This window comes from Salvelinus fontinalis, chromosome 28 (assembly GCF_029448725.1).
Source record: "Salvelinus fontinalis isolate EN_2023a chromosome 28, ASM2944872v1, whole genome shotgun sequence".
Taxonomy (NCBI): domain Eukaryota; kingdom Metazoa; phylum Chordata; class Actinopteri; order Salmoniformes; family Salmonidae; genus Salvelinus; species Salvelinus fontinalis.
In genome coordinates this window covers 27,231,824-27,251,615 of record NC_074692.1, presented here as the reverse complement: position 1 = coordinate 27,251,615, position 19,792 = coordinate 27,231,824, and the positions used below count along the sequence as shown (strand labels likewise).

Here is a 19,792-nt window from a genome sequence, read left to right as displayed (position 1 = left end):
TGAGGCCTCCACTAAGCTAGCACGCGTTTAAAGTTAGTAGCCCGGGGGGTGGTCTGCTCAGACGGAGGGGGTCTGCTCAGACGGAGGCCGGTTGAGGGCACCGGTTGAGGGCACGTCTGCAGACCAGACGTGGTCGTGTCGACAGAGAATCCAAGCCGGATAGCGATGGCGAAAGAGAGGTTGTGAATTGTAGAATTGTGTTTGCTAACTGGTGCTAGCTTCCTGGCTGCGCTAGCTGCAAGATAAGCTAGCAGTTAGCAGACCGGGGCAGGCAAGTTAGCCTTTGGGGGACGTCGCGATGGGGGGGGAAGTCTGTTTTTGCCTCTTCGTGCGGTGACGTCGATAGACCAGTCGTGGAATTAGTAGGGTTCCAGGTAGCTCTAGGTAGCTAACAGGCCTAGTAGGTTAGCAGAATGGGCCTTCAGCGGGCGTCACGCCTGAGGGGCCTGTTGGAGTCCTCGGGCAGATTATGTCGGTATTCCAGTCGTAGAGGATCGGCGGGGTTCCGTGCTCCGTACCGGCAGTAAAGGGGTCCGGATATTGTAGCCCAGGAGTGGGCTTCAGTGGTAGCACAGGAGCCCTGGCCGGGCTAGCTTCAGGCTAATTGGTGCTTGCTCCGGGATGGAAACGCTAGCCAGGAGTGGTCACCCGGGATTGTGGTTAGCTAGTTGCGAAGATCCAGATGAAAATGTTCAGAGTTTGCGGTAGGAATCCGGGGATATGGAGAGAAATAGGTCCGTTATGCTCTGGTTTTAGTCACGTTGTTCGAACTAGCAAGAGCTTTCCGAGCTAAAGGTTAGCTGATGACCGCTAGCAATGGTTTGCTAACTGATAGCTGGTAGGCAGTTAGCTGGCTATCTTCAGTAGATGGATTCCAGATCAGAAGTAAATAGAAATACTTTAGAAAAAAGCAGATCCACGCCACATTGGGTGAGGCGGGTTGCAGGAGAGTATTTAGAAGTTGAGGTTTAAGAAAGTATTTTTAAAAGATATGCGAAGAAAAAGATGTAAAAAGATATATACAAGGGACACGGGACACGACAGGACAAAGACGTCTACACTGCTACGCCATCTTGGATATCTCAATGGAGTCCAGTGTTTGCCCTATCTACTGAGGTTATCAGTAGTATCACCTTTAAACGAGCTGCCAGGGCAGACTGGAGTAGCTCTTTGTGTGCAAACGTCCGTTGGGGCCGAGACACATGCTCTGGGCCACACAGGGAGATATAGGGGTCCATTGAGGGGGAGCAGTACACTATCGCCAGCCTTAAAATAGAGTGGAGGGTGTGGGAGCAGAGAGAGCACTGCAGCCAGACTGGCTCTGCTCTGGGGAGATTTGGCAGAGGTGGGGGTGTGCAGTGTTCTCCTTCTCTCACTCTCTCTCTGCAATGAGCTCTGCAGTACTAGAGAGGAGCCCAAAATAACTTCCCCTCCCTCCCCTCTACAATGCTCCTGGATCAGGATACGCACACAGATATCACGCTCAACTGGGGCCAGCTTGGCTCGAAATTAACACCACTAATCCAATGTGTGCAAATCAGACCTGGACCACACTCCCACTCTCTAGTACACACACACGTTACTGTAATGCCAACCATCTTTCTCCTGAGAAACAGACTGCTTTCCCAACCATAACACCATCTACCATGATAACGAATGCTGGAGGGTTGGCTCTGATATGAGAACTCACACAATTGAGGCAGAAGAGAAAGGGTTTCTTGGAAACAGAACTCTTTACAGGCCTGAGAGAAGCAGAGACGTTTCCCCCAAAAGCACCCAGTCAGCTTTTCTCACAGAAAGGCAGAAGTTAGAAAAGCACAGTGATGTAACGGAGGGAAAAAGCTACTGTACACACTACACAAAGAACAGAAAAGACTTGTTGTACACTCACACATCCTCTCCTATTGTAGCCTTGGTATTCTCCCTCTTCCTTTATACCGCAGCAGGAATGTGAACAACATAAATAAAGAGGTCCGGTCTGACTTTGCTAGTTCCCCGCAGAGCAGCAAGAAAATTAGGAATCTCAAATGGCCTCAGTCATTTGACACTTGACATATTCACTGGGTTAGGGTTATTCCCTGGGTTAGGGTTATGATTATTCACTAGGTTAGGGTTATTCCCTGGGTTAGGGTTAGGGTTATTCCCTGGGTTAGTTAGGGTTATGATTATTCACTAGGTTAGGGTTATTCCCTGGGTTATAGTTGTTCCTTTGGTTAGCGTTATTCACTGGGTTAGGGTTATTCACTGGGTTAGGGTTATTCACTGGGTTAGGGTTATTCACTGCGTTAGGGTTAGGGTTATTCACTGGGTTATAGTTGTTCCCTTGGTTAGGGTTATTCACTGGGTTAGGGTTATTCCCTTTAGGGTTATTCCCCGGGTTAGGGTTATTCACTGGGTTAGGGTTATTCACTGGGTTAGGGTTATTCACTGGGTTAGGGTTATGATTATTCACTAGGTTAGGGTTATTCCCTGGGTTAGGGTTAGGGTTATTCCCTGGGTTAGGGTTAGGGTTATTCCCTGGGTTAGGGTTATTCACTGGGTTATAGTTGTTCCTTTGGTTAGCGTTATTCACTGGGTTAGGGTTATTCACTGGGTTAGGGTTATTCACTGGGTTAGGGTTATTCACTGCGTTAGGGTTATTCACTGGGTTATAGTTGTTCCCTTGGTTAGGGTTATTCACTGGGTTAGCGTTATTCCCCGGGTTAGCGTTATTCACTGGGTTAGGGTTATTCACTGGGTTAGGGTTATTCCCCGGGTTAGGGTTATTCCCCGGGTTAGGGTTATTCCCCGGGTTAGGGTTATTCCCCGGGTTAGCGTTATTCACTGGGTTAGGGTTATTCACTGGGTTAGGGTTATTCACTGGGTTAGGGTTATTCACTGGGTTAGGGTTATTCCATTTAGGGTTATTCCCGGGGTTAGGGTTATTCCCCGGGTTAGCGTTATTCACTGGGTTAGGGTTATTCACTGGGTTAGGGTTATTCACTGGGTTAGGGTTTTTCACTGGGTTAGGGTTTTTCACTGGGTTAGGGTTTTTCACTGGGTTAGGGTTAGGGTTATTCACTGGGTTAGGGTTAGGGTTATTGTTATTCACTGGGTTAGGGTTATTCACTGGGTGCTAGTAGACAGAGGAGAAATAGGATATCCCCCCAAACTCCATCATCAGCCATAAGGAGCATATGTAGGTGAGTCCTCTAAAAACCTCCCTGAATCCTCTTTGGAGAGGCAGAACAACCGACCGTTCCTCAGAAGTGCCATGTGGTGGCCATCTTGCCAATCCCCGGCTGCATTGGCACACCATCTGATATGATTATGGAGGCCCAGTGTCTGCCCCTGCTCTGTAATCATGCCTAGGCTGGGTAGACCACGCATGTGACTGAAATGGCAACCTATTCCCTATACACTGGGACGGCAGGTAGCCTAGTGGTTAGAGTGTTGGGCCAGTAACCGAGTCCCCGAGCTGACAAGGTAAAAGTCTGTCATTCTGCCCCTGAACAAGGCAGTTAACCCACTGTTCCTAGGCCGTCATTGTAAATAAGAATTTGTTCTTAAATGACTTGCCTAGTTAAATAAAGGTTAAATAAAAAAATAAAAAACACTGAGTGTACAAATATTATGAACTTTCCATGACATAGACTGGCCAGGTGAAAGCTATGATCCCTTATTGATGTAACTTGTTAAATCCACTTCAATCAATGCAGATGAAGGGGAGGAGTCGGGTTAAAGAAGGATTTTTAAGCCTTGAGACAATTGAGACATGGATTGTGTATGTGCATCATTCAGAGGGTGAATGGGCAAGTCAAAAGATTTAAGTGCCTTTGAACGGGGTACGGTAGTAGGTGCCAGGCACACTGGTTTGTGTCAAGAACTGCAACGCTGCTGTGTTTTTTAATGCTGACAGTTTCCTGTGTATCAAGAATGGTCCACCACCCAAAGGACATCCAGCCAACTTGACACAACTATGGGAAGCATTGGAGTCAACATAGGCCAGCATCCCTGTGGAACGCTTTCGACGCCTTGTAGAGTCCATGCCCAGATGAATTGAGGCTGTTCTGCGGGCATCCACAGCAGAGTTAGACCTGATAAGAGCCAAGCTTGTCCTCAGTACTTCAGGAATCTATCCCCATGCCCCCTCCCCTCTGAGAGACTCTCCTCCCCAGCTTTTACTGCAATTACTCAGAGCATCTCTTCACCCGCAGGCCCCAATCTCCTGAACACCAAACCAACTACCCACACCACCTACCCACCAGACCTGGCCCCAACCACCAGAATAGTACACCACCCACCATACCCAGTCCCAAACACCTGAACACCAGCAACCCCCCACCACGCACCCACCAGACCCAGTCCCAATCACCTGAACACCACCAACCACCCTCCCACCCACATTGACTGCACAGACGGAGTGCTAATCAAGCCATGCCCCTCTGACATAGAAATGCTATCATAGAGCCATCAGTTGTTTCAGTTACATGTTTCAGTTATACTCTCTGTATTTCGTTAAGCTGAAAGTCTGACTGGAACAAAGAAGGACAAGAGCATCAACATTGCGTGCCAGCAACTGGTTAGCTGGAATGACAGCCATGCCGACCAGACACTATCGAAATAACAAAATGAGCACTAGCAAATACCAGGAGAAGACTCAATCTTGTTTTTGTATTTCCTGGAATCATTGGGGTTAGTGTTGTTGTTTTTTCTCTCGATCGTTGCAGATTTTTATCTAACCACTAAACTACTCTTGACAGATCGACTGCTTGGGAGTGGAATGGCCCAGCAAGTCATGGGGAATATTTCATATAAAGCCTATTGTTGTCTAACCCACTGGGGCCTCAGTGAAGGGCTCAATTTAGGAGAAAAAACAGGAGTGGAGTCCAAGGGACGGAGACCATTAGTCCACTAGCCTCAGGAACGAGCCAGGCAATATCTCCAACTGATGAAAATATATCTATTTTAGAGACCATGACGGTTGCATTTAAAACGAGAAGAAAATGAATGGTTATGCAAGTGGTCATCAAAGCCACTGGAATGTACTAAAATGGAGAATGTCCTAGTCGCCTATGATCCAAAAATAATGTAGTATGATTGCATCCAAATCCCAATCCCCTACGCCATCCTGGAGAAAAAAGACAATGGGTCAATGACCCAGCATTTACTATTTAGACCTAGCTATGCCATGTAACAATATAAAACCAGATTTATTTTCAGCAAACTTAAAATGTGTAAATATTTGTATGAACATAAGATTCAACAACTGAGACATAAACTGAACAAGTTCCATAGACAAGTGACTAACAAAAATTTAATCATGTGTCCCTGAACAAAGGGGGGATCAAATTAAAAGTAACAGTCAGTATCTGGTGTGGCCACCAGCTGCATTAAGTACTACAGTGCATCTCCTCCTCATGGACTACACCAGATTTAACAGTTATTGCTGTGAGATGTTACCCCATTCTTCCACCAAGGCACCTGCAAGTTCCCGGACATTTCTAGCCCTCACCCTCCGATCCAACAGGTCCCAGACATGCTCAATGGGATTGAAATCCAGGCTCTTCGCTGGCCATGGCAGAACACTGATATTCATGTCTTGCAGGAAATCCCACACAGAACAAGCAGTATGGCTGGTGGCATTGTCATGCTGGAGGGTCATGTCAGGATGAGCCTGCAGGAAGGGTACCACATGAGGGAGGAGGATGTCTTCCCTGTAACGCACAGTGTTATGATTGCCTGCAATGACAACAAGCTCAGTCCGATGATTCTATGACACAGCACCAAGACCATGACAGACCCTCCAACTCCAAATTGATCCCGCTCCAGAGTACAGGTCTCGGTGTAACGCTCATTCCTTTGACGATAAACGTGAATCCGACCATCACCCCTGGTGAGACAAAACCGCGACTCGTCAGTGAAGAGCACTTTTTGCCAGACCTGTCTGGTCCAGCGACGGTGGGTTTGTGCCCATAGGCAACATTGTTGGCGGTGATGTCTGGTGAGGACCAGCCTTACAACAGGCCTACAGGCCCTCAGTTCAGCCTCTCTCAGCCTATTGCGGACAGTCTGAGCACTGATGGAGGGATTGTGCATTCCTGGTGTAACTTGGACAGTTGTTGTTGCCATCCTGCACCTGTCCCGCAGTTGTGATATTCGGATGTACCAATCCTTTGCAGGTGTTGTTACACGTGGTCTGCCACTGCGAGGACGATCAGCTGTCTGTCCTGTCTCCCTATAGCGCTGTCTTAGGTGTCTCAGAGCACGGACATTGCAATTTATTGCCCTGTCCACATCTGCAGTCCTCATGCCTCCTTGCAGCATGCCTAAGGCACGTTCACGCAGATGAGCAGGGACCCTGGGCATCTTTCTTTTGGTGTTTTTCAGAGAGAGTAGAAAGACCTCTTTAGTGTCCTAAGTTTTCATGACTGTGACCTTAATTGCCTACCGTCTGTAAGCTGTTAGTGTCTTAACGACCGTTCCACAGGTGCATGTTCATTAATTGTTTATGGTTCATTGAGCATGGGAAACAGTGTTTAAACCCTTTACAATGCAGATCTGTGAAGTTATTTGGATATTTATGAATTATCTTTGAAAGACAGGGTGCTGAAAAAGGGACGTTGCTTTTTTTTGCTGTGTTTATATAGAGAAAACATTATTAACCCTTAGGTCTAGCATAGCAAATACTTCAATTGTTCAAGAATATATCACAATACCCGATAATGACAAAGTGAGAAAAAAAATTGCAAATGTATTGAAAATGAAATACAGAAATATCTCCTTTACATACACTACATGACCAAAGGTATGTGGACACCCCTTCAAATTAGTTGGTTCAGCTATTTCAGCCACACCCGTTGCTGACAGGTGTACAAATTGAGCGCACAGCCTGAAGAGTACTGACGAGCTCAGTGACTTTCAAAGTGGCACCGTCATAGGATGTCACCTTTCCAACAAGTTAGTTCGTCAAATTTCTGCCTCGCTAGAGCTGCTCCAGTCAACTGTAAGTGATGTAATTGTGAAGTGGAAACGTCCAGGAGCAACAATGGCTCAGCTGCGAAGTGGTAGGCCACACAAGCTCATAGAACGGGACCGCCGAGTGCTGAGGCGTGTAGGGTATAAAAATAGTCTGTCCTCGTTTGCTACATTCACTACCGAGTTCCAAACTGCCTCTGGAAGCAACGTCAGCACAAGAACTGTTCGTCAGGAGCTGAGCAGCCTAAGATCACCATGCGCAATGCCAAGCGTCGGCTGGAGTGGTGTAAAGCTCACTCTGAAGCAGCGTAAATGTGTTCTCTGAAGTGATGAATCACGCTTCACCATCTGGCAGTCCGACAGACGTATCTGGGTTTGGCGGATGCCAGGAGAACGGTACATGCCCGAATGCATAGTGACAACTGTAAAGTTTGGTGGAGGAGGAATAATGGTCTGGGGCTGTTTTTCATGGTTTGGGCTAGGCCGCTTAGTTCTAGTGAAGGGAAATCTTAACACTACAGCATACAATGACATTCTAGACGATTCTGTGCTTCCAACTTTGTGGCAACAGTTTGGGGAAGGCCATTTCCTGTTTCAGCATGTCAATGCTCCATGCACAAAGCGAGGTACATACAGAAATGGTCAGTCGAGATTAGTTTGAAGGAACTTGACTGGCCTGCACAGAGTCCTGACCTCAACCAAATCGATAGGATGAATTTGGGATGAATTGGAATGAATTGGATGAATTGGAACGCCAACTGGGCGTTGGGATGAATTGGAATGCCAACTGTGAGCCACGCCTAATCACCCAACATCAGTGCCCGACCTCACTAATGCTGTTGTGCTGAATGGAAGCAATGTTCTAACATCTAGTGGATTGCCTTCCCAGAAGAGTGGAGGCTGTTATAGCAGCAAAGGCGGGACCAACTCCATATTAATGCCCATGATTTTGGAATGAGATGTTTGACGAGCAGGTATCCACGTATTCACACTCCTTTGCTATGACACTTCAAATTGAGCTCAGTGTACGGCGTCTAGGTGTAGCAGGTAAGGCCGAGTCAGGCACAGGACACAGAGACGAGTAATTCACGTAACTTTACTCAAAACAACAAATATTCCAAGAAGGAAAATAATCAAGCTCACAAATACGGACCGACTTATAACGAACAAACACGCACAAAAATAAGTTAGGTTAAATAAGGTTAAAGGTTAAATTAGGTTAAATAAGGAACATATAATTATGAGAATGGAAAGCAGGTGTGTACAATGAAGACAAAACAAATGGAAACTGAAAAGTGGATCGGTGGGGGCTAGAAAACCGGTGACGTCGTCCACCGAACGCCGCCCGAACAAGGAGAGGGACGAACTTCGGCGGAAGTTGTGACACTCAGGTGCAATCAATTTTATTTGATTATCCTTGAGATGTCACTATAACTTGATTGGAGTCTTCCATTTAAATTGTTTCAAAATGATTTAGAAAGAAACGCACCTGAAGGTCTCACAGTTGACAGTGCATGTCAGGTCAGAAACTATACCATGAAGTCCAAGGAACTGTCTGTAGATGTCTGAGATAGAATTGTGATGAGGCACATATCTGGGGAAGGGTATAAAACAATTTCTAGAGTATTGGAAGTTTCCAAGAGCACAAAAATTGAACTAACCACACTCTGCCTAGAGCTGGCTGTCCGACCAAACTGAGCACCTGGCAAGAGACTCACACCTGTCGCTGCCAAAGGTGATTCTAACATGTATTGACTCAGGGGGTTTTATACTTATCTAATCACGATATATTAGGGTTGTGTTTTTAATGAATTTTTTACAGTTAAAATTGTTCTTCCACTTTGACTTTAGAACATTTTGTGTAGATCGTTGACAAAAAATTACAATTAAATCCATTTTAATCCCACTTTCTTGTAAGACAACAAAATGTAGAAAAAGTCAAGGAGTGTGAATATCTTCTGGAGGTACTGTATATATATCCATGTCCTCGTTCAGCCACGACTCTGATAAATGTAGGATTTTACATTAGTTCTATTAGTTTTTCCGGTCCCGTTGATAGGATAGTCTTGAACAGAGCTGATCCAGTTTGCCAGTAGAACAGAGGGCAATGGCGGTCTATTTGCTCGCCGACGTAGTCACGTCAGGATGCCGGCTCGCCTGCCTCGCTTTTGCCGCCGCTTACTCCTTCTAATCCCGGGGATTATAGCCTGGTCCGGAGTAAACAGAACGTCGATAGTTGCCGACTCGTTGAAGTAAACATTTTCGGCCAAATCGAGATTACGGATCGCTGTTCTGATGTCTAGAAGCTGTTTTTAGTCATAGGAAATGATTTATTAAAAAGATCAGTTTAAAAAAAACACACAAAATAGCCCATAAAACGGCTGCTATTCACTACAGTGCCATCTTCCTCCAAACTATTCCAGTCCCCCCCCTCAAAATTCTTCCAGTCAGCGTCCCACTGATCTGCAGCAAACACTGTGTGCCAAACAAGACCCACTTGGTGCGCTGCAGAAGCACAGGCTGCCATCTTCTATCGAACAAGGCCCACAAATTCCTCCCATGTTGTGGAGATTAGGGAACACTTCAGTGGAATTCCAAGCCACATATGGCTGCAAAGTCCTTACATCTCTCACATTACTGAGAGGCTGCTGCCTGCACGCTGCCAGCAGGTTTATAGTACCTGTTCTAAAGCCAGCATAAAAACACACAGCAATAGAGGAGGACTGGGGGATCCTATTCCAGTGTGCTGTAACAGAGTGAGGAGACTAGCTACCACTGGTTGGTGGGGGTTACAATCCTTTTTCATTGGCATCCTCCTACCACAACCATCCAACAGAAACCTCCAGACATTCCACTGAGTAAAGAGAAGGAGCACGGCACACGGATCATACATGACTCAAGTATTAGACTACAAACGTAACCGCTGTTCTAGTTTCCCATTCTCTCTGTAGACTTGCATGACAGGCCTGGATTATTCTATCACAAGAAAATATTGTTTCTGAATTGAACCTGAAGAATGAGTATGCAGTTCTGAGTGAAAAGTAAAGCTGTGACCACATTCACTAAACATGACTGTAGGTCTATTTGCGCTCTAAGCTCTAGCATAGACGATTGGTATCAGTTACAACACGCTGAGCTATCCTCCTCGGAGTGAGAAACACCATTAAAAAAATAAAGAACTATGTTGACGACAATCCGGCAGCAACGACCAAAAACGACCTCCCCCTGTATCAAACCAGGATTATGTTGTCATAGCCTGGGAAATTAGAACCTGTCGTATCGCATCATCCTGCCGCTATCAGAGAGCCAGGCTGAGGCGGGACACACAAACACACACACACACACAGAAAACGCCCAGAAACAGGGTTTGATCTCAGAGAGTTGAAAAAGGCATGAGAGAGATGTGTTCATTCACAGCATAGCACCCTCCTGTCAGAGAACCACAGAAGCTCTCGGAGACAAGGAGGATTGTTGCATCATCAAGGCTGTCCTGCTCATTTCAACTACAGAAGATATCATTGCAGCCAGAAAGTCAACCATTGGATGTCTGTCCATTAGATAGACATTCCCAAACACAGCTCTTTGATGGAAGAAACGTGCAACAAAAAAGTGTATTTGCCATCGAGATATGAGATGAGTGAGTGATCTCTGTGCATTCAGACAAGACCATCATTCTACAAAGACATTTCGTAAGTCAATTTCATTATAAATTATGATATGCTTGATCAAGAAGAGAACTACAAAATGATTGATCTGCATGTACTACCTAGTTGCTTTTCCCGATTGCATTTTACTTCTCTGATTCGTAATGAAACACATGCTCCAATGGTAAAGAGCAAGAGAAGATACAAACAAAAATCCATATTTCGAATGAAATCAAAAGTCACAATATAAGCCATATCAAATACAACCCATGAGACTCACCGTGTCATGCCATGGGAGGTGAGGGTAGAGCTATCCAAGTAGGTGTGCAGCCAGCCAGGTATCCTGATGGAACAGCAGCTTCTACACTCAGGGAGAGAATGAGAGCTAGCTAGTTTATACTGGAGCTGTAGCTAGGTGACCCTCTTCAGATCTACAACAAGCTGTCTCTGTACTGCAGTGCTGCCGCTAAAACACCAAGCTTAGCCTGCCCTACAACACACATACTCCCTCACCCACTTCTAGATGTCCACTAATACACACTGGTAGATACCCACACTCAGGTACCGACAGACGCACACATACACATTCCATATGTTCCATACAAGCACATAAATTACACAATGCATACACACTCCATACTATACACACCTAACATATTGTATGAAACATTAGAATACACGGCTGTCTACATCCCATCTCTCAGGCTTTGGCTCATCCCTGAAGATGATGTCTGTCGTAGTATTGTAGGGCAGAAGAAAGAAGACCCTCCATCTCCACACCTCCACTCTCAGCTGAGGAGGCAAACCTGAACACAGTACACCCCAGTTGACTTTGGGACGATGTGCTCCACACACACATTGGCAGGTAACCCCGTCCTTAAACACCCTCCATCCGTTACCTTCCAAAACACTTGGGGTGAGAGCACTCACAACAAGTACATTGCCTCTCAACACAAACTCTAGGCAAAGGGGCTGTGGAATCGAGAATAGAAGAAGGAGCATTGCTAATTAGGTTTACTGGTGTGTCCTGGAGAGAGAAGACAGGGGGCATGTTAGACACAGAGAGAGAGAGAGCTTCTATGCTGTGTGGCTCTGGGCTCTGAGCCTGCAGCCTGTATGCTTGTGATTGCACCGAAGGCCCAGCTATAATTTCAGACTGCAGCTTGGGGAGCCCTGGTCCATGTGTGTGTTTGTATGAGCGAGTGCCCATGGTACACCGTCTCACGGGTGTCCAGTGCCTTGTTCTGACCACGGACATATAGCCACACTGTGATTAAGGTCATTTCCACACCACAATATGGTGGGCGGACTATAGCTTTTCTTTGAAAGCTTTCCTTCTAAATTGGTCTGTCTTTTCTCTGGAGTTCTTCTGACCACTTTTGAGGAGTAGTGTAAATAACCCTAAATACATTTGGCTAGTGGTTCTACTTTGGAATTATTGTGAAGCGTGCTTGGGACATTGGTAGAGTAAAACAGTCTGGAAATAACTGTCCACAACAAAATGTGACAGACGAGAAACAAAAACATACACATACAAAGACACACAGAGACACACACATAGAGACACACACATAGAGACACACAGAGACACACACATAGAGACACACAGAGACACACACATAGAGACACACACATAGAGACACACAGAGACACACACATAGAGACACACAGAGACACACACATAGAGACACACAGAGACACACAGAGACACATAGAGACACACAGAGACACACACATAGAGACACACAGAGACACACACATAGAGACACACAGAGACACACACATAGAGACACACAGAGACACACAGAGACACATAGAGATACAGAGAGACAAACAGAGACACATAGAGATACAGAGAGATACAGAGAGACACAGATATACAGAAAGACACACAGAGACACAGAGACACAGATAGAGACACATAGAGATACAGAGAGACACAGATGCACATACTAAACAGTAGCTCAATATTTCCCATTTAAAAAAATGGGAAATGAATACATGAGCCCACATGACATTAAAGTCTCTCTTTAATGTCTCTAGACAGAGATGTGAATAGAAAACATCTTCTTGTCATTATAGAGTAGACAGAGTAGACCAGCCAGGACTCTGTGTATCATATGCCCTTCATTAGTGCTAGGAAGGCCATTATCAGCCTGTTAGGCTTTAACATGAGTGACGTGAGAACATGGAGGAAAGAGAGAGACTGAGAGAGAGAGACCCCTCTTCTTCAGTCTCCTGTGACTCCTGGCTGAACGGTTAATGACACTAATACGATGTACAAAGGGGCATTCAAATGTGTTCTATCCTCCTACTCCAGGCCCAGGGACCACCAGTCTCAATTAGCTCCCAATGACCTTTCAGAGATGTGGCGTGTGAGGGGCTGCAGACGAGAGATGATAGAGAGAAAAGGCGTGAAAAAGAAAGGGAGACTTGATAGAGAGAAGAAGAAAGGAAGGGCCAGAGGGAGAGGTGATGGAGGGAGTTTGAATGCTTGGAGTTCAGACTGAGGAATGAGCTCTAGAACACTGAATTCTAGAATGTTAGCTGGCTGCTTGGTGACCCCAAACACTCCCTGCAGGCCCTTAAGGCCACAGTCAGTGGTGGAGGAGTGCGCACACACACCCACACAGCTCACAGACAGGAACAATCCCCCCTCGGCACCAGATGCCCAGGGACAGGGAGGGGACAGGCTCGCTGGGATGAAGAGGGAGTCTTATTGGATTAAAGCGTCTCTTAACTGTATTGAAGTATGATGGAAAGAATCTGGGAAACTACAGGAGGTCTGTGTCAACAGGCTTTGTTTGCTTAACTTTGAGAACCTTAGCTGGGTTTATTGCGTGCAAACTCGTCTACACGTCCACATTGAGGGAAAATCAGCTTTTGTCCGTCCCCTGACCCACCAATGTGTCAAAAGGACCGAGGGCCTCGCTATCCTCTCAGGACGTCAGTTGGTAACCCATGGCAACCCAGAGCAGCACCAGCCAGTGAAATAAATACAGGCTCAGACTGTAGTGACGGTGGTAGCCAAAGGTGAAGCTACGAAAATATACGCTGTGATTTGTCAACACAGGGATGTTGTTTCAGCACAGATAAAATGGGAGCATCATTCTTCAAACAGACATTTTCTTCGACTCGGTAAAGGGGTACAGACTGAGCCTGGGTGCAGACAATAACATTGCAGTTGGGAGACATTAAAGTAATCAAGCTACTTTGGGGAATATGGAACAATACCATGATTCATTGGTAGAAAAAAGTGCAGCTTTTAAGACTTTGGCTCTTACTGAGGTCTTACTGACACACATAACAGAATCCTGGCTGAGTCCCTCAACAGCCATATTACCAGCCAGCCACTACACTGCATGAAAGAGTGGGCCGACATCTCCCACAGTCTCTCTACCAACACAACCTGGGGCCACCTCCACCTCCATCTCTCCCTGGCACCTGTTCTGTCTATCCCTCCACTTCAGCAGACAGACCTGGCTGGGACTGGCACACAGACAGCACCACTACTAACGGCACCCACCATGCTCCACTTCACAGCCCATAACAGATTCCAATTAAATATGGAGGTTTTGGGGGCTGAACTGAGGAGGTGGTGGCGACATTAGCTGAACCATGAACCATCCACGGCCGTCATTATGGAGCAAAGCATGTAAGTCTGGCTTCATTAGGCAACTCAATAGAGCCCATGAGGAATGTGCGACTGGCGCATCGCTCCATTGTTCCATCGGGGTCATCTGGGAACGGACCGGGCCAATATCAAGAGAAGATGGGGAGATGAATAACGATGCAGTGCCATCTCACTTAATGACATATGACAGCTGGCCCTGAATCTGGATGCCTCTATTGTTAGGACTATAGGAACCGTCGTCTATGCAGGGGATCCATATGTTTTTTCCCTAAGGTAGTTTTTCTTGGCTGACTGATGCTTAACTCTTGCCAATCATTAGCATATGTTTGTGCAGACAGAGATAGAGGTGGCTGGGGAGGCTGGCTGGGAGGCTGGAGGGAAGAGGGGGCCTGGGGCCACACTGACCCTGTGGCCCATCAGGTTACTCTGCCTTGTTTTCTCCCCTGACCCTCTCTCTTTTGCTCGATCCCTTCCCCCTCTCTCGCTCATTTGCTCCCCATCTCTCGCTCACTCCCTCCCCCTCTCTCGCTCACTCCCTACCCCTCGCTCTCGCTCCCTCTATCTCTCGCTCGCTCTCACTCGCTCACTCCCTACCCCTCGCTCTCGCTCCCTCTATCTCTCGCTCGCTCTCACTCGCTCGCTCCCTCCCCTCTCTCGCTCGCTCCCTCCCCTCCCCTCTCTCTCTCTCTCTCTCTCTCTCTCCCTCCCCTCTCTCTCTCTCTCGCTCCCTCCCCTCTCTCTCTCGCTCGCTCCCTCCCCTCTCTCTCTCTCGCTCGCTCCCTCCCCTCTCTCTCTCTCGCTCGCTCCCTCCCCTCTCTCTCTCTCGCTCGCTCCCTCCCCTCTCTCTCTCTCTCGCTCCCTCCCCTCTCTCTCTCTCTCTCTCTCGCTCCCTCCCCTCTCTCTCTCTCTCGCTCCCTCCCCTCTCTCTCTCTCTCGCTCCCTCCCCTCTCTCTCTCTCTCGCTCCCTCCCCTCTCTCTCTCTCTCTCTCGCTCCCTCCCCTCTCTCTCTCTCTCGCTCCCTCCCCTCTCTCTCTCTCTCTCGCTCCCTCCCCTCTCTCTCTCGCTCCCTCCACTCTCTCTCTCTCGCTCCCTCCACTCTCTCTCTCTCGCTCCCTCCACTCTCTATCGCTCGCTCCCTCCACTCTCTCTCTGGCTCCCTCCCTCCCTACCTCTCGCTCCCTCCCTACCCCTCTCTCTCTCTCTCGCTCACTCCCTACCCCTCGCTCTCGCTCCCTCTATCTCTCGCTCGCTCCCTTCCCCCTCTCTCTCTCGCTCGCTCCCTCCCCTCTCTCTCTCTCTCTCGCTCGCTTGCTCCCTCCCCTCTCTCTCTCTCTCGCTCGCTTGCTCCCTCCCCTCTCTCTCTCTCTCGCTCCCTCCCCTCGCTCTCTCGCTCCCTCCCCTCGCTCTCTCGCTCCCTCCCCTCGCTCTCTCTCTCGCTCCCTCCCCTCTCTCTCTCTCTCTCGCTCCCTCCCCTCTCTCTCTCTCTCTCGCTCCCTCCACTCTCTCTCTCTCTCCCTCCACTCTCTCTCTCTCTCGCTCCCTCCCCTCTCTCTCGCTTGCTCCCTCCTCCTCTCTCTCTCGCTCTCTCTGCCTCCCCCTCTATCGCTCCTTCCCACTCACCCTCCTATCCCTCTCCCTAGCTCACTTCCTTTCTTTCTCCCCAAACCTCTCTCTCTCTCTCTCTTCCTCCCTCTCCCTCTCTCTGGACCTCTGCCACCAGTAACAGGCTTCATTGTCTGGCCCTGAAGGGGAGGGAGGTTTCCAACAGCATTCTAATTAACCACTGGACCCAATCAACACGTCTCAACTGCCTCTCTGTTCCATATGCAATGACAAAAAAACAACCAGTTTCCAACATAACGGGAGGCCAAAGACCGACATTACCAAACCAACAGGCTATAGGATTGTCTGAGTCAGTCAAGACAGTTTGACTGTTGTTGCCAGAGACGGACGTGACCAAACCCTTTCAGGCTAGTGACTGGGACGGAGTAATGGCACAAGCTAGGAATGTTGTTATTGTTATTGTGGTTCTTTGTAGCTCAGTTGGTAGAGCATGGTGCTTGAATGCCAGGTTAGTGGGTTCGATTCCTGGGACCAACCATACATGTGTGCACGCATGACTGTAAATCGCTTTGGATAAAAGCGTCTGCTAAATGGTATAGATTATATTATGTTATTGATCTCATTCCAAAAACTACTTACTTATACAGTGAGAAAAATGAGAAGAGAGCCTCTCTTATGTGATGCTGTGCTCACCTACATGGATCTGTGCTAATCCGGAGTGCCAGGCCAGGCTCATAGAGCCCTGCTAAAGAGCTGTCAGAGGAAAGTGTTCATCCCAGAAGACAGCAGCCAGGAGACAGATGGCCTGATTATGGAGGATGGATGGATGGTCCGTCTCCGCCCCACTACTCACTGTCTTCCTTCGGGAGCCATCATCACAGATAGAGGCAACAAGTGCATGGTATAGATGATCTGTACTTCTGATCTGGTCTAAACCGGGCCATGCTGTATGTTTTGACCCGTATTATGTGGGGGTTGGTGCCGGGGGGGGGGCAGGGGTCCCCAGCTGCAGGAGGGAGGGAGGGCAGGGGGTAAAGAGGTAAGGGGGGTTCTATAGAACCGATACATAACTGTCAAAAAAGCCCCAGTTCTGTTGAAAGGGCCACACTGTTAACAGATCCGGTGATAGAGGAAGTAGTAGGCTAGACATGCAGAGTGCATCCAGAGGGAAGAACAGAACAGGGGTGAAATTAACTTCTACTTAAGCTCTGAATCGATCGCTGTGGCCAATGGCAACGCTAATGTGCTCCTCAGGACAAATAACACACATCAAGTCAATCTTTCAATTCCTTGCTAATCCTATAATAGGCTACCTCTGCATAGAGCTGTGGTGGTCATGACATTTTGTCAGCTGGTAACTGTCATGGAAATAACTGCTGGTCTCACGGTAATTGACCATTAATTAACAAACACATTTAGTATCTTCAGCCTTCCACGCATAGCCTACAAGCCACTGATGCAGACCTTTGGAACATCTACATTTTAAAATGTCTAATAAATCAATTTAATATAGCCTACACCATCACAATATATCCATTATTTATTGTAGGCAGGCCTAAAGAAACATTATGATATGGAGAAATGTTAGCCTATTTCAGAAGAACAGCATATTCTGAGTCATCCTGTTAGGCCTTGATCTGGCTATGCCATATAGCTGTGAACACTAGTTCATTTTGCAGAAAGAATTTGCCTATAATTTCTGTGATATTATTTTATAGTAAGAAGAATACAATTGAACATAGCTGAATAAAACAGAAAATATATTTCTCCCAAACGATTTCCAAGGGAATATTCTTTGTTGAGCGGTTAACAAAGTGATAATTTGAAACTGGTCCTCGTATATGATCAATTTAGAGTTACTTATGCAACTTTTGTTGTGATACAAACGTTAGGCTAAATGTTTTGATGTTTAATACATTCCAAGGCTGCATGATGCGACTCTAATGATGATTTGAAAAAAGGAGCATGAAAGGTATGAGCTCTGCTCTGTTTGTTGTGCAGGCTGCTCACACTTCATCAGTCTCTCATTCACAATTTGACACGCACTTGATAATATTCTCACCCATCAGACTATTCGCAATTTAATCTGCTCCTTAGACTTAGCCTACTAATATATGAGTGGAATTTTATTTAGAATCGCCCACAAAAAATGTCATCCATACTCTGCACTTGAATAGCGAATGGAGGAAGCGCTTTCCACAGTAACAGATTAATTTGCTTAATTTTAGCAATAAATATAGCAGCCCGAGAAAGCTGGGATTCTCTTTTGAATAGTGTCCAATCAAAACTCGGTTTTCACACACAATTGTGCAATGACTGGGCTTATAAGAACACATGTTTCATTAGGCTCTGCAGGCTATGTGCTCTCTAACCGTGTTCCAGGGGTCCTAGGCCTATTGGCTACGTTCGGAGTTATTGGTCACTTTAGTTGTGATTACAAACCTCATCAAAACATCTAGGTCTATGGGCTAGGCTACATGATACATGCGACCATGACTAGGAAAAAGTCGCAAAAAAAGTAATGTTTCTTGCCTTAGACTGCACACACTGGGCCTCATTCACAAGTGATACTATTCTTACTCATCAGGCTATTCTCAATTTAATCTTGTCTTTACATATACTAACTTTGATTTAGAATGGGCCATTATCATACACCTGTCGCTACTCCCGTGGTTCATTTACATGCCAGTCAGGTAGGCTGATCTACTGATGTAAAGCGAAGCAATGTGCTTAATATTAGGAAAGTTGAGAAATAAATATAGTAAGCCTAGCCTATAGAAAGCGGATGGGATCCTCAGGTCAACCTCCCAGGACAGAGGTAGGCTATGATGGGGCCTTTCTCTCTGCCTGCTCTGGTCAACCTCCCAGGACAGAGGTAGGCTATGATGGGGCCTCTCTCTCTGCCTGCTCTGGTCAACCTCCTAGGACAGAGGTAGGCTATGATGGGGCCTCTCTCTCTGCCTGCTCTGGGATTGTTTACTCTGTTATCTGCCTGAAGTGTTTATGGTGTTGAGGCAAGGAGAGGAGGACCTAACTACTCTCATTCCCACGGAAACGGGGCAAGCCCTATCCCCAGAGCAGGCATGCACTAGGTAAATAACCACTGCAGGGGACAATGGCTGCTCCTCCGTCACCTGCCTCCAGTAATATGTATGTGTGTGTGTGTGTGTGTGTGTGTGTGTGTGTGTGTGTGTGTGTGTGTGTGTGTGTGTGTGTGTGTGTGTGTGTGTGTGTGTGTGTGTGTGTGTGTGTCTCATTTTAAGGATTTCTTTCACAGCCAAAGAGAGAAAGGAACAATACTATCCACCACCAGCACCCATTGACAAGTCATTGGAGGTTGCAGTAACACACAAAACACATTGTAATGTATGCAGCAGGGATTTGCATTAATTTATGCATGCATACTGTGCACACACACACACACACACACACACACACACACACAGACACACAGACACAGAGCAACCGTCTCATTATTTTACCACGTCTTTCTCCTCGACACCCTTTATTCCCCTAACACAGACAGATACGAAAGCATCCATCTCCAGGCCTATGTTCTAGCTCACCTTTCTAATTTCATCAGCCAATGATGACAGCTAGGCAGCCGGCGCGGGAGATGGATGCAGGAAGGGAGAGGCAGGCAGTAAAAGTTTGCATTCCAAATGGTACCCTATTCACTATATAGTGCACTACTTTTGACCAGGGCCAATAGGACTCTGGTCTAAAGTAGTGCACTATGTAGGGAATAAGGTTCCATTTGAGAAGCAACCAAAGAGAGGCGATATGTTTCTGTATGTGGCCGGGGGAGTGAGTGAGTGAGACAGAGGGAGGGAGGGAGAGCAGGCCAGGCCTGGCTAGGCTATATCAGTCACCTTGTCAGCCTGCCAAATGGGTTATGAGAGAGCAGCCGTGGCCTCTCTGTGGCGGCCCCCTGGGTATGGTGAGAGGAGTGCGCGGCATGTCCCCCTGACCCCCCTGCAACATCACAGGACAC

At 47.1% G+C, this 19,792-nt stretch overlaps 1 protein-coding gene across 17 annotated transcripts in view; it reads right to left on the bottom strand.

Moving 5' to 3' along the window:
* Positions 1-19,792, bottom strand: part of LOC129826526 (splicing regulator ARVCF-like) — a 378,140-nt gene that overhangs the window by 156,836 nt on the left and 201,512 nt on the right. The window contains exon 2 of one of the 17 annotated variants that reach the window (XM_055887370.1): positions 10,882-10,962. The exons of the other annotated variants lie outside the window; for them this stretch is intronic. The gene's annotated coding sequence lies outside the window, so the exon portion shown is untranslated. The remainder of the gene's footprint in view (positions 1-10,881; positions 10,963-19,792) is intronic. 17 annotated transcript variants of the gene reach the window in all.